This window comes from Pongo abelii, chromosome 7 (assembly GCF_028885655.2).
Source record: "Pongo abelii isolate AG06213 chromosome 7, NHGRI_mPonAbe1-v2.0_pri, whole genome shotgun sequence".
In the NCBI taxonomy this organism is placed as follows: Eukaryota; Metazoa; Chordata; class Mammalia; order Primates; family Hominidae; genus Pongo; species Pongo abelii.
The window spans coordinates 51,228,659-51,247,103 of NC_071992.2; positions in this window are offsets into that span (position 1 = coordinate 51,228,659).

The window sequence follows — 18,445 nt, forward strand, 5'->3', positions numbered from 1 at the left end:
CAGATTGAACTCTTCTCAGCAACTTCTTTGCGATGAGTGCATTCTACTCACAGAGTCGAACCTTCCTTTCGAGAGAAGAGTTTTGAAACACTCTTTTTGTGGAATCTGCAAGGGGATTACTGGGGCGCTTTGATGCCTATGCTGCAAAAGGGAATATCTTCACACAAAAACTAGACAGAAGCATTCTCAGAAACCTTTTCTGATGTGCGCATTCAACTCACCGAGTTGAACTTTCCTTTTGATAGAACAGTTTTGAAACCCTCTTTTTGTAGAATCTGCAAGTGGAGATTTGGAGTGCTTTGAGTCCGACCGTGGAAAAGGAAATAACTTCACTTAGAACCTAGACAGAAGCATTCTCAGAGACTTCCCTGTGCTTTCTGCACTCAACTCACAGAGTTGATCCTTCCTTATGATCGAACAGTTCTGAAACACTCTTTTTGTAGAATCTGCAAGTCGATATTTGGAACGCTTTGAGGCCTGGGCTGGAAAAGGAAATATCTTCCCAAGAAAACTAGAGAGAAGCATTCTCAGAAACTTCTTTGTGATGTGCGCATTCAACTCCCAGAGTTGAAGCTTCCTTTTGCTATAGCAGTTTTGAAACCCTCTTTTGGTAGAATCTTCAAGGGGATATTTGGTGTGCTGAGAGGCCAACAGTGGAAAAGGAAATATCTTCACATAAAAACTAGACGGAAGCATTCTCAGAAACGACCCTGTGCTTTATGCGTTCAACTCACAGAGAGGAATCTTCCTTTTGAGAGCGCAGTTTTGAAACACTCTTTTTGCAGAAAGAATTTGCTAGGGGATGTTTGGAGCTTTTGGAGGCCCATGGTGGAAAAGGAAATATCTTCACATACAAACTAGACAGAAGCATTCCCACAAACTTCTTTGTGATGAGTGCATTCAACTCACAGACTTGAACCTTCCTTTTGAAAGAGCAGTTTGGAAACCCTCCTTTTGTAGAATCTGCAAGTGGCTATTTGGAGCGTTTTTGAGGCCTTTCCTGGGAAATGAAATATCTTCACCTAAAAACTAGAGAGAAGCATTCTCAGAAACTTCTTTGCGATGTGTGCATTCAACTCACAGGGTTGAACCTTCCTTTGGATAGAGCAGTTTTGAAACACACTTTTTGTAGAATCTGCAAGTGGATATTTGGAGCGCTTTGAGGCCTATGCTGGAAAAGGGAATATCTTCATATAAACACTAGACAGAAGCATTCTCAGAAACTTCTTTGCGATGTGTGCATTCAACGCACAGGGTTGAACCTGCCTTTCGATAGGGCCGTTTGGAAACAGCCTTTTTGTAAAATCTGCAAGTGGGTATTTGGAGCGCATTGAGGCCTATGCTGGAAAGGGAAACACCTTCACATAGAAACTAGACAGAAGCATTCTCAGAAACTTCTGTGTGATGAGTGCATTCAACTCACAGACTTGAACCTTCCTTTTGATAGAGAAGTTTTGAAACACTCTTTTAGTGGCATCTGAATGAGGATCTTTGGAGCGCTTCGAGGCCAATGCTGGAAAACGAAATATCATCACATAGAAACTAGACAGAAGTATTCTCAGAAACTTCTTTGTGATGAGTGCATTCAACTCACAGACTTGAACGTTCCTCTTGATAGAAGAGTTTTGAAACACTCCTTTTGTAGAATCTGCAAGTGTTTATTTGGAGCGCTTTGAGGCCGGTGTTGGAAAAGGAAATATCTTCACAGAAAAACTAGACAGAAGCATTCTCAGAAACTTTTTTGTGATGAGTGCATTCAACTCACAGACTTGAAGCTTCCTTTTGAAAGAGCAGTTTTGAAACACTCTTTTTGCAGAATCTGCAAGGGGACATCTGGAGCGCTTAGAGGCCTCTGCTGGAAAAGGAAATATCTTCACATACAAACTAGACAGAAGCATTCTCAGAAACGTCTTTGTCATGTGTGCATTGAACTCACGGGGTTGAACCTTTCTTTTGTTAGAGTAGTTTTGAAACACTCTTTTTGAGTAGAATCTACAGGTGGACGTCTGGAATGGTTTGAGGCCTGTGCTGGGAAAGGAAATATCTTCACGTAGAAACTAGACGAAGGCATTCTCAGAAAGTTCCCTGTACTTTGTGCATTCAACTCACAGAGTTCAACCTTCCTTTTGAGAGAGCACTTTTGAAACACTCTTTTTGTAGAATCTGCAAGTGGATATTTGGAGCGCTTCGAAGCCTATGCTGCCAAAGGAAATATCATTGCATAAAAACTAGATGGAAGCATTCTCAGAAACTCCTTTGTGGTGAGTGCATTCACCTCGCAGAGTTGAACCTTCGTTTTGATACACCAGTTTTGAAGCACTGTTTTTGTAGTATTCGCAAGTGGATATTTGGAGCGCGTTGAGGCTTGAGTTGGAAAAGGAAATATCTTCACGTACCAACTAGACAGAAGCATTCTCAGAAGCTTCTTTGTCATGTGGGGATTGAACTCACGGGGTTGAACATTCCTTTTCATAGGGCGGTTCTGCAAGACTCTTTTTGTGGAAACTGCAAGTGGATATTTGGTGCGATTGCGGCATCTAGTGGAAAAGAGGATACACTACGATGAAAACCAGATTGAACTCTTCTCAGCAACTTCTTTGCGATGAGTGCATTCTACTCACAGAGTCGAACCTTCCTTTCGAGAGAAGAGTTTTGAAACACTCTTTTTGTGGAATCTGCAAGGGGATTACTGGGGCGCTTTGATGCCTATGCTGCAAAAGGGAATATCTTCACACAAAAACTAGACAGAAGCATTCTCAGAAACCTTTTCTGATGTGCGCATTCAACTCACCGAGTTGAACTTTCCTTTTGATAGAACAGTTTTGAAACCCTCTTTTTGTAGAATCTGCAAGTGGAGATTTGGAGTGCTTTGAGTCCGACCGTGGAAAAGGAAATAACTTCACTTAGAACCTAGACAGAAGCATTCTCAGAGACTTCCCTGTGCTTTCTGCACTCAACTCACAGAGTTGATCCTTCCTTATGATCGAACAGTTCTGAAACACTCTTTTTGTAGAATCTGCAAGTCGATATTTGGAACGCTTTGAGGCCTGGGCTGGAAAAGGAAATATCTTCCCAAGAAAACTAGAGAGAAGCATTCTCAGAAACTTCTTTGTGATGTGCGCATTCAACTCCCAGAGTTGAAGCTTCCTTTTGCTATAGCAGTTTTGAAACCCTCTTTTGGTAGAATCTTCAAGGGGATATTTGGTGTGCTGAGAGGCCAACAGTGGAAAAGGAAATATCTTCACATAAAAACTAGACGGAAGCATTCTCAGAAACGACCCTGTGCTTTATGCGTTCAACTCACAGAGAGGAATCTTCCTTTTGAGAGCGCAGTTTTGAAACACTCTTTTTGCAGAAAGAATTTGCTAGGGGATGTTTGGAGCTTTTGGAGGCCCATGGTGGAAAAGGAAATATCTTCACATACAAACTAGACAGAAGCATTCCCACAAACTTCTTTGTGATGAGTGCATTCAACTCACAGACTTGAACCTTCCTTTTGAAAGAGCAGTTTGGAAACCCTCCTTTTGTAGAATCTGCAAGTGGCTATTTGGAGCGTTTTTGAGGCCTTTCCTGGGAAATGAAATATCTTCACCTAAAAACTAGAGAGAAGCATTCTCAGAAACTTCTTTGCGATGTGTGCATTCAACTCACAGGGTTGAACCTTCCTTTGGATAGAGCAGTTTTGAAACACACTTTTTGTAGAATCTGCAAGTGGATATTTGGAGCGCTTTGAGGCCTATGCTGGAAAAGGGAATATCTTCATATAAACACTAGACAGAAGCATTCTCAGAAACTTCTTTGCGATGTGTGCATTCAACGCACAGGGTTGAACCTGCCTTTCGATAGGGCCGTTTGGAAACAGCCCTTTTGTAAAATCTGCAAGTGGGTATTTGGAGCGCATTGAGGCCGATGCTGGAAAGGGAAACACCTTCACATAGAAAGTAGACAGAAGCATTCTCAGAAACTTCTGTGTGATGAGTGCATTCAACTCACAGACTTGAACCTTCCTTTTGATAGAGAAGTTTTGAAACACTCTTTTAGTGGCATCTGAATGAGGATCTTTGGAGCGCTTCGAGGCCAATGCTGGAAAACGAAATATCATCACATAGAAACTAGACAGAAGTATTCTCAGAAACTTCTTTGTGATGAGTGCATTCAACTCACAGACTTGAACGTTCCTCTTGATAGAACAGTTTTGAAACACTCCTTTTGTAGAATCTGCAAGTGTTTCTTTGGAGCGCTTTGAGGCCTGTGTTGGAAAAGGGAATATCTTCACAGAAAAACTAGACAGAAGCATTCTCAGAAACTTTTTTGTGATGAGTGCATTCAACTCACAGACTTGAAGCTTCCTTTTGAAAGAGCAGTTTTGAAACACTCTTTTTGCAGAATCTGCAAGTGGACATATGGAGCGCTTAGAGGCCTCTGCTGGAAAAGGAAATATCTTCACATACAAACTAGACAGAAGCATTCTCAGAAACGTCTTTGTCATGTGTGCATTGAACTCAGGGAGTTGAACCTTTCTTTTGATAGAGAAGTTTTGAAACACTCTTTTTGAGTAGAATCTTCAGGTGGACGTCTGGATTGCTTTGATTCCTGTGCTGGGAAAGAAAATATCTTCACGTAGAAACTAGACGAAGGCATTCTCAGAAATTTCCCTGTACTTTGTGCATTCAACTCACAGAGTTCATCCTTCCTTTTGATAGAGCACTTTGGAAACACTCTTTTTGTAGAATCTGCAAGTGGATATTTGGAGCGCTTCGAGGCCTATGCTGCCAAAGGAAATATCATTGCATAAAAACTAGATGGAAGCATTCTCAGAAACTCCTTTGTGGTGAGTGCATTCACCTCGCAGAGTTGAACCTTCGTTTTGATACACCAGTTTTGAAGCACTGTTTTTGTAGTATTCGCAAGTGGATATTTGGAGCGCGTTGAGGCTTGAGTTGGAAAAGGAAATATCTTCACGTACCAACTAGACAGAAGCATTCTCAGAAGCTTCTTTGTCATGTGGGGATTGAACTCACGGGGTTGAACATTCCTTTTCATAGAGCGGTTCTGCAAGACTCTTTTTGTGGAAACTGCAAGTGGATATTTGGTGCGATTGCGGCATCTAGTGGAAAAGAGGATACACTACGATGAAAACCAGATTGAACTCTTCTCAGCAACTTCTTTGCGATGAGTGCATTCTACTCACAGAGTCGAACCTTCCTTTCGAGAGAAGAGTTTTGAAACACTCTTTTTGTGGAATCTGCAAGGGGATTACTGGGGCGCTTTGATGCCTATGCTGCAAAAGGGAATATCTTCACACAAAAACTAGACAGAAGCATTCTCAGAAACCTTTTCTGATGTGCGCATTCAACTCACCGAGTTGAACTTTCCTTTTGATAGAACAGTTTTGAAACCCTCTTTTTGTAGAATCTGCAAGTGGAGATTTGGAGTGCTTTGAGTCCGACCGTGGAAAAGGAAATAACTTCACTTAGAACCTAGACAGAAGCATTCTCAGAGACTTCCCTGTGCTTTCTGCACTCAACTCACAGAGTTGATCCTTCCTTATGATCGAACAGTTCTGAAACACTCTTTTTGTAGAATCTGCAAGTCGATATTTGGAACGCTTTGAGGCCTGGGCTGGAAAAGGAAATATCTTCCCAAGAAAACTAGAGAGAAGCATTCTCAGAAACTTCTTTGTGATGTGCGCATTCAACTCCCAGAGTTGAAGCCTCCTTTTGCTATAGCAGTTTTGAAACCCTCTTTTGGTAGAATCTTCAAGGGGATATTTGGTGTGCTGAGAGGCCAACAGTGGAAAAGGAAATATCTTCACATAAAAACTAGACGGAAGCATTCTCAGAAACGACCCTGTGCTTTATGCGTTCAACTCACAGAGAGGAATCTTCCTTTTGAGAGCGCAGTTTTGAAACACTCTTTTTGCAGAAAGAATTTGCTAGGGGATGTTTGGAGCTTTTGGAGGCCCATGGTGGAAAAGGAAATATCTTCACATACAAACTAGACAGAAGCATTCCCACAGACTTCTTTGTGATGAGTGCATTCAAGTCACAGACTTGAACCTTCCTTTTGAAAGAGCAGTTTGGAAACCCTCCTTTTGTAGAATCTGCAAGTGGCTATTTGGAGCGTTTTTGAGGCCTTTCCTGGGAAATGAAATATCTTCACCTAAAAACTAGAGAGAAGCATTCTCAGAAACTTCTTTGCGATGTGTGCATTCAACTCACAGGGTTGAACCTTCCTTTGGATAGAGCAGTTTTGAAACACACTTTTTGTAGAATCTGCAAGTGGATATTTGGAGCGCTTTGAGGCCTATGCTGGAAAAGGGAATATCTTCATATAAACACTAGACAGAAGCATTCTCAGAAACTTCTTTGCGATGTGTGCATTCAACGCACAGGGTTGAACCTGCCTTTCGATAGGGCCGTTTGGAAACAGCCCTTTTGTAAAATCTGCAAGTGGGTATTTGGAGCGCATTGAGGCCGATGCTGGAAAGGGAAACACCTTCACATAGAAAGTAGACAGAAGCATTCTCAGAAACTTCTGTGTGATGAGTGCATTCAACTCACAGACTTGAACCTTCCTTTTGATAGAGAAGTTTTGAAACACTCTTTTAGTGGCATCTGAATGAGGATCTTTGGAGCGCTTCAAGGCCAATGCTGGAAAACGAAATATCATCACATAGAAACTAGACAGAAGTATTCTCAGAAACTTCTTTGTGATGAATGCATTCAACTCACAGACTTGAACGTTCCTCTTGATAGAACAGTTTTGAAACACTCCTTTTGTAGAATCTGCAAGTGTTTCTTTGGAGCGCTTTGAGGCCTGTGTTGGAAAAGGGAATATCTTCACAGAAAAACTAGACAGAAGCATTCTCAGAAACTTTTTTGTGATGAGTGCATTCAACTCACAGACTTGAAGCTTCCTTTTGAAAGAGCAGTTTTGAAACACTCTTTTTGCAGAATCTGCAAGTGGACATATGGAGCGCTTAGAGGCCTCTGCTGGAAAAGGAAATATCTTCACATACAAACTAGACAGAAGCATTCTCAGAAACATCTTTGTCATGTGTGCATTGAACTCAGGGAGTTGAACCTTTCTTTTGATAGAGAAGTTTTGAAACACTCTTTTTGAGTAGAATCTTCAGGTGGACGTCTGGATTGCTTTGATTCCTGTGCTGGGAAAGAAAATATCTTCACGTAGAAACTAGACGAAGGCATTCTCAGAAAGTTCCCTGTACTTTGTGCATTCAACTCACAGAGTTCATCCTTCCTTTTGATAGAGCACTTTGGAAACACTCTTTTTGTAGAATCTGCAAGTGGATATTTGGAGCGCTTCGAGGCCTATGCTGCCAAAGGAAATATCATTGCATAAAAACTAGATGGAAGCATTCTCAGAAACTCCTTTGTGGTGAGTGCATTCACCTCGCAGAGTTGAACCTTCGTTTTGATACACCAGTTTTGAAGCACTGTTTTTGTAGTATTCGCAAGTGGATATTTGGAGCGCGTTGAGGCTTGAGTTGGAAAAGGAAATATCTTCACGTACCAACTAGACAGAAGCATTCTCAGAAGCTTCTTTGTCATGTGGGGATTGAACTCACGGGGTTGAACATTCCTTTTCATAGAGCGGTTCTGCAAGACTCTTTTTGTGGAAACTGCAAGTGGATATTTGGTGCGATTGCGGCATCTAGTGGAAAAGAGGATACACTACGATGAAAACCAGATTGAACTCTTCTCAGCAACTTCTTTGCGATGAGTGCATTCTACTCACAGAGTCGAACCTTCCTTTCGAGAGAAGAGTTTTGAAACACTCTTTTTGTGGAATCTGCAAGGGGATTACTGGGGCGCTTTGATGCCTATGCTGCAAAAGGGAATATCTTCACACAAAACCTAGACAGAAGCATTCTCAGAAACCTTTTCTGATGTGCGCATTCAACTCACCGAGTTGAACTTTCCTTTTGATAGACCAGTTTTGAAACCCTCTTTTTGTAGAATCTGCAAGTGGAGATTTGGAGTGCTTTGAGTCCGACCGTGGAAAAGGAAATAACTTCACTTAGAACCTAGACAGAAGCATTCTCAGAGACTTCCCTGTGCTTTCCGCACTCAACTCACAGAGTTGATCCTTCCTTATGATCGAACAGTTCTGAAACACTCTTTTTGTAGAATCTGCAAGTCGATATTTGGAACGCTTTGAGGCCTGGGCTGGAAAAGGAAATATCTTCCCAAGAAAACTAGAGAGAAGCATTCTCAGAAACTTCTTTGTGATGTGCGCATTCAACTCCCAGAGTTGAAGCTTCCTTTTGCTATAGCAGTTTTGAAACCCTCTTTTGGTAGAATCTTCAAGGGGATATTTGGTGTGCTGAGAGGCCAACAGTGGAAAAGGAAATATCTTCACATAAAAACTAGACGGAAGCATTCTCAGAAACGACCCTGTGCTTTATGCGTTCAACTCACGGAGAGGAATCTTCCTTTTGAGAGCGCAGTTTTGAAACACTCTTTTTGCAGAAAGAATTTGCTAGGGGATGTTTGGAGCTTTTGGAGGCCCATGGTGGAAAAGGAAATATCTTCACATACAAACTAGACAGAAGCATTCCCACAAACTTCTTTGTGATGAGTGCATTCAACTCACAGAGTTGAATGCACTTTTGAAAGAGCAGTTTGGAAACCCTCCTTTTGTAGAATCTGCAAGTGGCTATTTGGAGCGTTTTTGAGGCCTTTCCTAGGAAATGAAATATCTTCACCTAAAAACTAGAGAGAAGCATTCTCAGAAACTTCTTTGCGATGTGTGCATTCAACTCACAGGGTTGAACCTTCCTTTGGATAGAGAAGTTTTGAAACACACTTTTTGTAGAATCTGCAAGTGGATATTTGGAGCGCTTTGAGGCCTACGCTGGAAAAGGGAATATCTTCCTATAAACACGAGACAGAAGCATTCTCAGAAACTTCTTTGCGATGTGTGCATTCAACCCACAGGGTTGAACCTGCCTTACGATAGGGCCGTTTGGAAACAGCCTTTTTGTAAAATCTGCAAGTGGGTATTTGGAGCGCATTGAGGCCTGTGCTGGAAAGGGAAACACCTTCACATAGAAACTAGACAGAAGCATTCTCAGAAACTTCTGTGTGATGAGTGCATTCAACTCACAGACTTGAACCTTCCTTTTGATAGAGAAGTTTTGAAACACTCTTTTAGTGGCATCTGAATGAGGATCTTTGGAGCGCTTCGAGGCCAATGCTGGAAAACGAAATATCATCACATAGAAACTAGACAGAAGTATTCTCAGAAACTTCTTTGTGATGAGTGCATTCAACTCACAGACTTGAACGTTCCTCTTGATAGAACAGTTTTGAAACACTGCTTTTGTAGAATCTGCAAGTGTTTATTTGGAGCGCTTTGAGGCCTGTGTTGGAAAAGGAAATATCTTCACAGAAAAACCAGACGGAAGCATTCTCAGAAACTTTTTTGTGATGAGTGCATTCAACTCACAGACTTGAAGCTTCCTTTTGAAAGAGCAGTTTTGAAACACTCTTTTTGCAGAATCTGCAAGTGGACATATGGAGCGCTTAGAGGCCTCTGCTGGAAAAGGAAATATCTTCACATACAAACTAGACAGAAGCATTCTCAGAAACGTCTTTGTCATGTGTGCATTGAACTCAGGGAGTTGAACCTTTCTTTTGATAGAGAAGTTTTGAAACACTCTTTTTGAGTAGAATCTTCAGGTGGACGTCTGGATTGCTTTGATTCCTGTGCTGGGAAAGAAAATATCTTCACGTAGAAACTAGACGAAGGCATTCTCAGAAATTTCCCTGTACTTTGTGCATTCAACTCACAGAGTTCATCCTTCCTTTTGATAGAGCACTTTGGAAACACTCTTTTTGTAGAATCTGCAAGTGGATATTTGGAGCGCTTCGAGGCCTATGCTGCCAAAGGAAATATCATTGCATAAAAACTAGATGGAAGCATTCTCAGAAACTCCTTTGTGGTGAGTGCATTCACCTCGCAGAGTTGAACCTTCGTTTTGATACACCAGTTTTGAAGCACTGTTTTTGTAGTATTCGCAAGTGGATATTTGGAGCGCGTTGAGGCTTGAGTTGGAAAAGGAAATATCTTCACGTACCAACTAGACAGAAGCATTCTCAGAAGCTTCTTTGTCATGTGGGGATTGAACTCACGGGGTTGAACATTCCTTTTCATAGAGCGGTTCTGCAAGACTCTTTTTGTGGAAACTGCAAGTGGATATTTGGTGCGATTGCGGCATCTAGTGGAAAAGAGGATACACTACGATGAAAACCAGATTGAACTCTTCTCAGCAACTTCTTTGCGATGAGTGCATTCTACTCACAGAGTCGAACCTTCCTTTCGAGAGAAGAGTTTTGAAACACTCTTTTTGTGGAATCTGCAAGGGGATTACTGGGGCGCTTTGATGCCTATGCTGCAAAAGGGAATATCTTCACACAAAAACTAGACAGAAGCATTCTCAGAAACCTTTTCTGATGTGCGCATTCAACTCACCGAGTTGAACTTTCCTTTTGATAGAACAGTTTTGAAACCCTCTTTTTGTAGAATCTGCAAGTGGAGATTTGGAGTGCTTTGAGTCCGACCGTGGAAAAGGAAATAACTTCACTTAGAACCTAGACAGAAGCATTCTCAGAGACTTCCCTGTGCTTTCTGCACTCAACTCACAGAGTTGATCCTTCCTTATGATCGAACAGTTCTGAAACACTCTTTTTGTAGAATCTGCAAGTCGATATTTGGAACGCTTTGAGGCCTGGGCTGGAAAAGGAAATATCTTCCCAAGAAAACTAGAGAGAAGCATTCTCAGAAACTTCTTTGTGATGTGCGCATTCAACTCCCAGAGTTGAAGCCTCCTTTTGCTATAGCAGTTTTGAAACCCTCTTTTGGTAGAATCTTCAAGGGGATATTTGGTGTGCTGAGAGGCCAACAGTGGAAAAGGAAATATCTTCACATAAAAACTAGACGGAAGCATTCTCAGAAACGACCCTGTGCTTTATGCGTTCAACTCACAGAGAGGAATCTTCCTTTTGAGAGCGCAGTTTTGAAACACTCTTTTTGCAGAAAGAATTTGCTAGGGGATGTTTGGAGCTTTTGGAGGCCCATGGTGGAAAAGGAAATATCTTCACATACAAACTAGACAGAAGCATTCCCACAGACTTCTTTGTGATGAGTGCATTCAAGTCACAGACTTGAACCTTCCTTTTGAAAGAGCAGTTTGGAAACCCTCCTTTTGTAGAATCTGCAAGTGGCTATTTGGAGCGTTTTTGAGGCCTTTCCTGGGAAATGAAATATCTTCACCTAAAAACTAGAGAGAAGCATTCTCAGAAACTTCTTTGCGATGTGTGCATTCAACTCACAGGGTTGAACCTTCCTTTGGATAGAGCAGTTTTGAAACACACTTTTTGTAGAATCTGCAAGTGGATATTTGGAGCGCTTTGAGGCCTATGCTGGAAAAGGGAATATCTTCATATAAACACTAGACAGAAGCATTCTCAGAAACTTCTTTGCGATGTGTGCATTCAACGCACAGGGTTGAACCTGCCTTTCGATAGGGCCGTTTGGAAACAGCCCTTTTGTAAAATCTGCAAGTGGGTATTTGGAGCGCATTGAGGCCGATGCTGGAAAGGGAAACACCTTCACATAGAAAGTAGACAGAAGCATTCTCAGAAACTTCTGTGTGATGAGTGCATTCAACTCACAGACTTGAACCTTCCTTTTGATAGAGAAGTTTTGAAACACTCTTTTAGTGGCATCTGAATGAGGATCTTTGGAGCGCTTCAAGGCCAATGCTGGAAAACGAAATATCATCACATAGAAACTAGACAGAAGTATTCTCAGAAACTTCTTTGTGATGAATGCATTCAACTCACAGACTTGAACGTTCCTCTTGATAGAACAGTTTTGAAACACTCCTTTTGTAGAATCTGCAAGTGTTTCTTTGGAGCGCTTTGAGGCCTGTGTTGGAAAAGGGAATATCTTCACAGAAAAACTAGACAGAAGCATTCTCAGAAACTTTTTTGTGATGAGTGCATTCAACTCACAGACTTGAAGCTTCCTTTTGAAAGAGCAGTTTTGAAACACTCTTTTTGCAGAATCTGCAAGTGGACATATGGAGCGCTTAGAGGCCTCTGCTGGAAAAGGAAATATCTTCACATACAAACTAGACAGAAGCATTCTCAGAAACATCTTTGTCATGTGTGCATTGAACTCAGGGAGTTGAACCTTTCTTTTGATAGAGAAGTTTTGAAACACTCTTTTTGAGTAGAATCTTCAGGTGGACGTCTGGATTGCTTTGATTCCTGTGCTGGGAAAGAAAATATCTTCACGTAGAAACTAGACGAAGGCATTCTCAGAAAGTTCCCTGTACTTTGTGCATTCAACTCACAGAGTTCATCCTTCCTTTTGATAGAGCACTTTGGAAACACTCTTTTTGTAGAATCTGCAAGTGGATATTTGGAGCGCTTCGAGGCCTATGCTGCCAAAGGAAATATCATTGCATAAAAACTAGATGGAAGCATTCTCAGAAACTCCTTTGTGGTGAGTGCATTCACCTCGCAGAGTTGAACCTTCGTTTTGATACACCAGTTTTGAAGCACTGTTTTTGTAGTATTCGCAAGTGGATATTTGGAGCGCGTTGAGGCTTGAGTTGGAAAAGGAAATATCTTCACGTACCAACTAGACAGAAGCATTCTCAGAAGCTTCTTTGTCATGTGGGGATTGAACTCACGGGGTTGAACATTCCTTTTCATAGAGCGGTTCTGCAAGACTCTTTTTGTGGAAACTGCAAGTGGATATTTGGTGCGATTGCGGCATCTAGTGGAAAAGAGGATACACTACGATGAAAACCAGATTGAACTCTTCTCAGCAACTTCTTTGCGATGAGTGCATTCTACTCACAGAGTCGAACCTTCCTTTCGAGAGAAGAGTTTTGAAACACTCTTTTTGTGGAATCTGCAAGGGGATTACTGGGGCGCTTTGATGCCTATGCTGCAAAAGGGAATATCTTCACACAAAACCTAGACAGAAGCATTCTCAGAAACCTTTTCTGATGTGCGCATTCAACTCACCGAGTTGAACTTTCCTTTTGATAGACCAGTTTTGAAACCCTCTTTTTGTAGAATCTGCAAGTGGAGATTTGGAGTGCTTTGAGTCCGACCGTGGAAAAGGAAATAACTTCACTTAGAACCTAGACAGAAGCATTCTCAGAGACTTCCCTGTGCTTTCCGCACTCAACTCACAGAGTTGATCCTTCCTTATGATCGAACAGTTCTGAAACACTCTTTTTGTAGAATCTGCAAGTCGATATTTGGAACGCTTTGAGGCCTGGGCTGGAAAAGGAAATATCTTCCCAAGAAAACTAGAGAGAAGCATTCTCAGAAACTTCTTTGTGATGTGCGCATTCAACTCCCAGAGTTGAAGCTTCCTTTTGCTATAGCAGTTTTGAAACCCTCTTTTGGTAGAATCTTCAAGGGGATATTTGGTGTGCTGAGAGGCCAACAGTGGAAAAGGAAATATCTTCACATAAAAACTAGACGGAAGCATTCTCAGAAACGACCCTGTGCTTTATGCGTTCAACTCACGGAGAGGAATCTTCCTTTTGAGAGCGCAGTTTTGAAACACTCTTTTTGCAGAAAGAATTTGCTAGGGGATGTTTGGAGCTTTTGGAGGCCCATGGTGGAAAAGGAAATATCTTCACATACAAACTAGACAGAAGCATTCCCACAAACTTCTTTGTGATGAGTGCATTCAACTCACAGAGTTGAATGCACTTTTGAAAGAGCAGTTTGGAAACCCTCCTTTTGTAGAATCTGCAAGTGGCTATTTGGAGCGTTTTTGAGGCCTTTCCTAGGAAATGAAATATCTTCACCTAAAAACTAGAGAGAAGCATTCTCAGAAACTTCTTTGCGATGTGTGCATTCAACTCACAGGGTTGAACCTTCCTTTGGATAGAGAAGTTTTGAAACACACTTTTTGTAGAATCTGCAAGTGGATATTTGGAGCGCTTTGAGGCCTACGCTGGAAAAGGGAATATCTTCCTATAAACACGAGACAGAAGCATTCTCAGAAACTTCTTTGCGATGTGTGCATTCAACCCACAGGGTTGAACCTGCCTTACGATAGGGCCGTTTGGAAACAGCCTTTTTGTAAAATCTGCAAGTGGGTATTTGGAGCGCATTGAGGCCTGTGCTGGAAAGGGAAACACCTTCACATAGAAACTAGACAGAAGCATTCTCAGAAACTTCTGTGTGATGAGTGCATTCAACTCACAGACTTGAACCTTCCTTTTGATAGAGAAGTTTTGAAACACTCTTTTAGTGGCATCTGAATGAGGATCTTTGGAGCGCTTCGAGGCCAATGCTGGAAAACGAAATATCATCACATAGAAACTAGACAGAAGTATTCTCAGAAACTTCTTTGTGATGAGTGCATTCAACTCACAGACTTGAACGTTCCTCTTGATAGAACAGTTTTGAAACACTGCTTTTGTAGAATCTGCAAGTGTTTATTTGGAGCGCTTTGAGGCCTGTGTTGGAAAAGGAAATATCTTCACAGAAAAACCAGACGGAAGCATTCTCAGAAACTTTTTTGTGATGAGTGCATTCAACTCACAGACTTGAAGCTTCCTTTTGAAAGAGCAGTTTTGAAACACTCTTTTTGCAGAATCTGCAAGTGGACATATGGAGCGCTTAGAGGCCTCTGCTGGAAAAGGAAATATCTTCACATACAAACTAGACAGAAGCATTCTCAGAAACGTCTTTGTCATGTGTGCATTGAACTCACGGAGTTGAACCTTTCTCTTGATAGAGAAGTTTTGAAACACTCTTTTTGAGTAGAATCTTCAGGTGGACGTCTGGATTGCTTTGATTACTGTGCTGGGAAAGGAAATATCTTCACATAGAAACTAGACGAAGGCATTCTCAGAAAGTTCCCTGTACTTTGTGCATTCAACTCACAGAGTTCATCCTTCCTTTTGATAGAGCACTTTGGAAACACTCTTTTTGTAGAATCTGCAAGTGGATATTTGGAGAGCTTCGAGGCCTATGCTGCCAAAGGAAATATCATTGCATAAAAACTAGATGGAAGCATTCTCAGAAACTCCTTTGTGGTGAGTGCATTCACCTCGCAGAGTTGAACCTTCGTTTTGATACACCAGTTTTGAAGCACTGTTTTTGTAGTATTCGGAAGTGAATACTTGGAGCGCGTGGAGGCTTGAGTTGGAAAAGGAAATATCTTCACGTACCAACTAGACAGAAGCATTCTCAGAAGCTTCTTTGTCATGTGGGGATTGAACTCACGGGGTTGAACATTCCTTTTCATAGAGCGGTTCTGCAAGACTCTTTTTGTGGAAACTGCAAGTGGATATTTGGTGCGATTGCGGCATCTAGTGGAAAAGAGGATACACTACGATGAAAACCAGATTGAACTCTTCTCAGCAACTTCTTTGCGATGAGTGCATTCTACTCACAGAGTCGAACCTTCCTTTCGAGAGAAGAGTTTTGAAACACTCTTTTTGTGGAATCTGCAAGGGGATTACTGGGGCGCTTTGATGCCTATGCTGCAAAAGGGAATATCTTTACACAAAAACTCGACAGAAGTATTCTCAGAAACCTTTTCTGATGTGCGCATTCAACTCACCGAGTTGAACTTTCCTTTTGATAGACCAGTTTTGAAACCCTCTTTTTGTAGAATCTGCAAGTGGAGATTTGGAGTGCTTTGAGTCCGACCGTGGAAAAGGAAATAACTTCACTTAGAACCTAGACAGAAGCATTCTCAGAGACTTCCCTTTGCTTTCCGCACTCAACTCACAGAGTTGATCCTTCCTTATGATCGAACAGTTCTGAAACACTCTTTTTGTAGAATCTGCAAGTCGATATTTGGAACGCTTTGAGGCCTGGGCTGGAAAAGGAAATATCTTCCCAAGAAAACTAGAGAGAAGCATTCTCAGAAACTTCCTTGTGATGTGCGCATTCAACTCCCAGAGTTGAAGCTTCCTTTTGCTATAGCAGTTTTGAAACCCTCTTTTGGTAGAATCTTCAAGGGGATATTTGGTGTGCTGAGAGGCCAACAGTGGAAAAGGAAATATCTTCACATAAAAACTAGACGGAAGCTTTCTCAGAAACGACCCTGTGCTTTATGCGTTCAACTCACAGAGAGGAATCTTCCTTTTGAGAGCACAGTTTTGAAACACTCTTTTTGCAGAAAGAATTTGCTAGGGGATGTTTGGAGCTTTTGGAGGCCCATGGTGGAAAAGGAAATATCTTCACATACAAACTAGACAGAAGCATTCCCACAAACTTCTTTGTGATGAGTGCATTCAAGTCACAGACTTGAACCTTCCTTTTGAAAGAGCAGTTTGGAAACCCTCCTTTTGTAGAATCTGCAAGTGGCTATTTGGAGCGTTTTTGAGGCCTTTCCTGGGAAATGAAATATCTTCACCTAAAAACTAGAGAGAAGCATTCTCAGAAACTTCTTTGCGATGTGTGCATTCAACTCACAGGGTTGAACCTTCCTTTGGATAGAGCAGTTTTGAAACACACTTTTTGTAGAATCTGCAAGTGGATATTTGGAGCGCTTTGAGGCCGATGCTGGAAAGGGAAACACCTTCACATAGAAAGTAGACAGAAGCATTCTCAGAAACTTCTGTGTGATGAGTGCATTCAACTCACAGACTTGAACCTTCCTTTTGATAGAGAAGTTTTGAAACACTCTTTTAGTGGCATCTGAATGAGGATCTTTGGAGCGCTTCGAGGCCAATGCTGGAAAACGAAATATCATCACATAGAAACTAGACAGAAGTATTCTCAGAAACTTCTTTGTGATGAGTGCATTCAACTCACAGACTTGAACGTTCCTCTTGATAGAACAGTTTTGAAACACTGCTTTTGTAGAATCTGCAAGTGTTTCTTTGGAGCGCTTTGAGGCCTGTGTTGGAAAAGGGAATATCTTCACAGAAAAACTAGACAGAAGCATTCTCAGAAACTTTTTTGTGATGAGTGCATTCAACTCACAGACTTGAAGCTTCCTTTTGAAAGAGCAGTTTTGAAACACTCTTTTTGCAGAATCTGCAAGTGGACATATGGAGCGCTTAGAGGCCTCTGCTGGAAAAGGAAATATCTTCACATACAAACTAGACAGAAGCATTCTCAGAAACGTCTTTGTCATGTGTGCATTGAACTCAGGGAGTTGAACCTTTCTTTTGAGAGAGAAGTTTTGAAACACTCTTTTTGAGTAGAATCTTCAGGTGGACGTCTGGATTGCTTTGATTCCTGTGGTGGGAAAGAAAATATCTTCACGTAGAAACTAGACGAAGGCATTCTCAGAAAGTTCCCTGTACTTTGTGCATTCAACTCACAGAGTTCATCCTTCCTTTGGATAGAGCACTTTGGAAACACTCTTTTTGTAGAATCTGCAAGTGGATATCTGGAGCGCTTCGACGCCTATGCTGCCAAAGGAAATATCATTGCATAAAAACTAGATGGAAGCATTCTCAGAAACTCCTTTGTGGTGAGTGCATTCACCTCGCAGAGTTGAACCTTCGTTTTGATACACCAGTTTTGAAGCACTGTTTTTGTAGTATTCGCAAGTGGATATTTGGAGCGCGTTGAGGCTTGAGTTGGAAAAGGAAATATCTTCACGTACCAACTAGACAGAAGCATTCTCAGAAGCTTCTTTGTCATGTGGGGATTGAACTCACGGGGTTGAACATTCCTTTTCATAGAGCGGTTCTGCAAGACTCTTTTTGTGGAAACTGCAAGTGGATATTTGGTGCGATTGCGGCATCTAGTGGAAAAGAGGATACACTACGATGAAAACCAGATTGAACTCTTCTCAGCAACTTCTTTGCGATGAGTGCATTCTACTCACAGAGTCGAACCTTCCTTTCGAGAGAAGAGTTTTGAAACACTCTTTTTGTGGAATCTGCAAGGGGATTACTGGGGCGCTTTGATGCCTATGCTGCAAAAGGGAATATCTTCACACAAAAACTAGACAGAAGCATTCTCAGAAACCTTTTCTGATGTGCGCATTCGACTCACCGAGTTGAACTTTCCTTTTGATAGAACAGTTTTGAAACCCTCTTTTTGTAGAATCTGCAAGTGGAGATTTGGAGTGCTTTGAGTCCGACCGTGGAAAAGGAAATAACTTCACTTAGAACCTAGACAGAAGCATTCTCAGAGACTTCCCTGTGCTTTCCGCACTCAACTCACAGAGTTGATCCTTCCTGATGATCGAACAGTTCTGAAACACTCTTTTTGTAGAATCTGCAAGTCGATATTTGGAACGCTTAGAGGCCTGGGCTGGAAAAGGAAATATCTTCCCAAGAAAACTAGAGAGAAGCATTCTCAGAAACTTCTTTGTGATGTGCGCATTCAACTCCCAGAGTTGAAGCTTCCTTTTGCTATAGCAGTTTTGAAACCCTCTTTTGGTAGAATCTTCAAGGGGA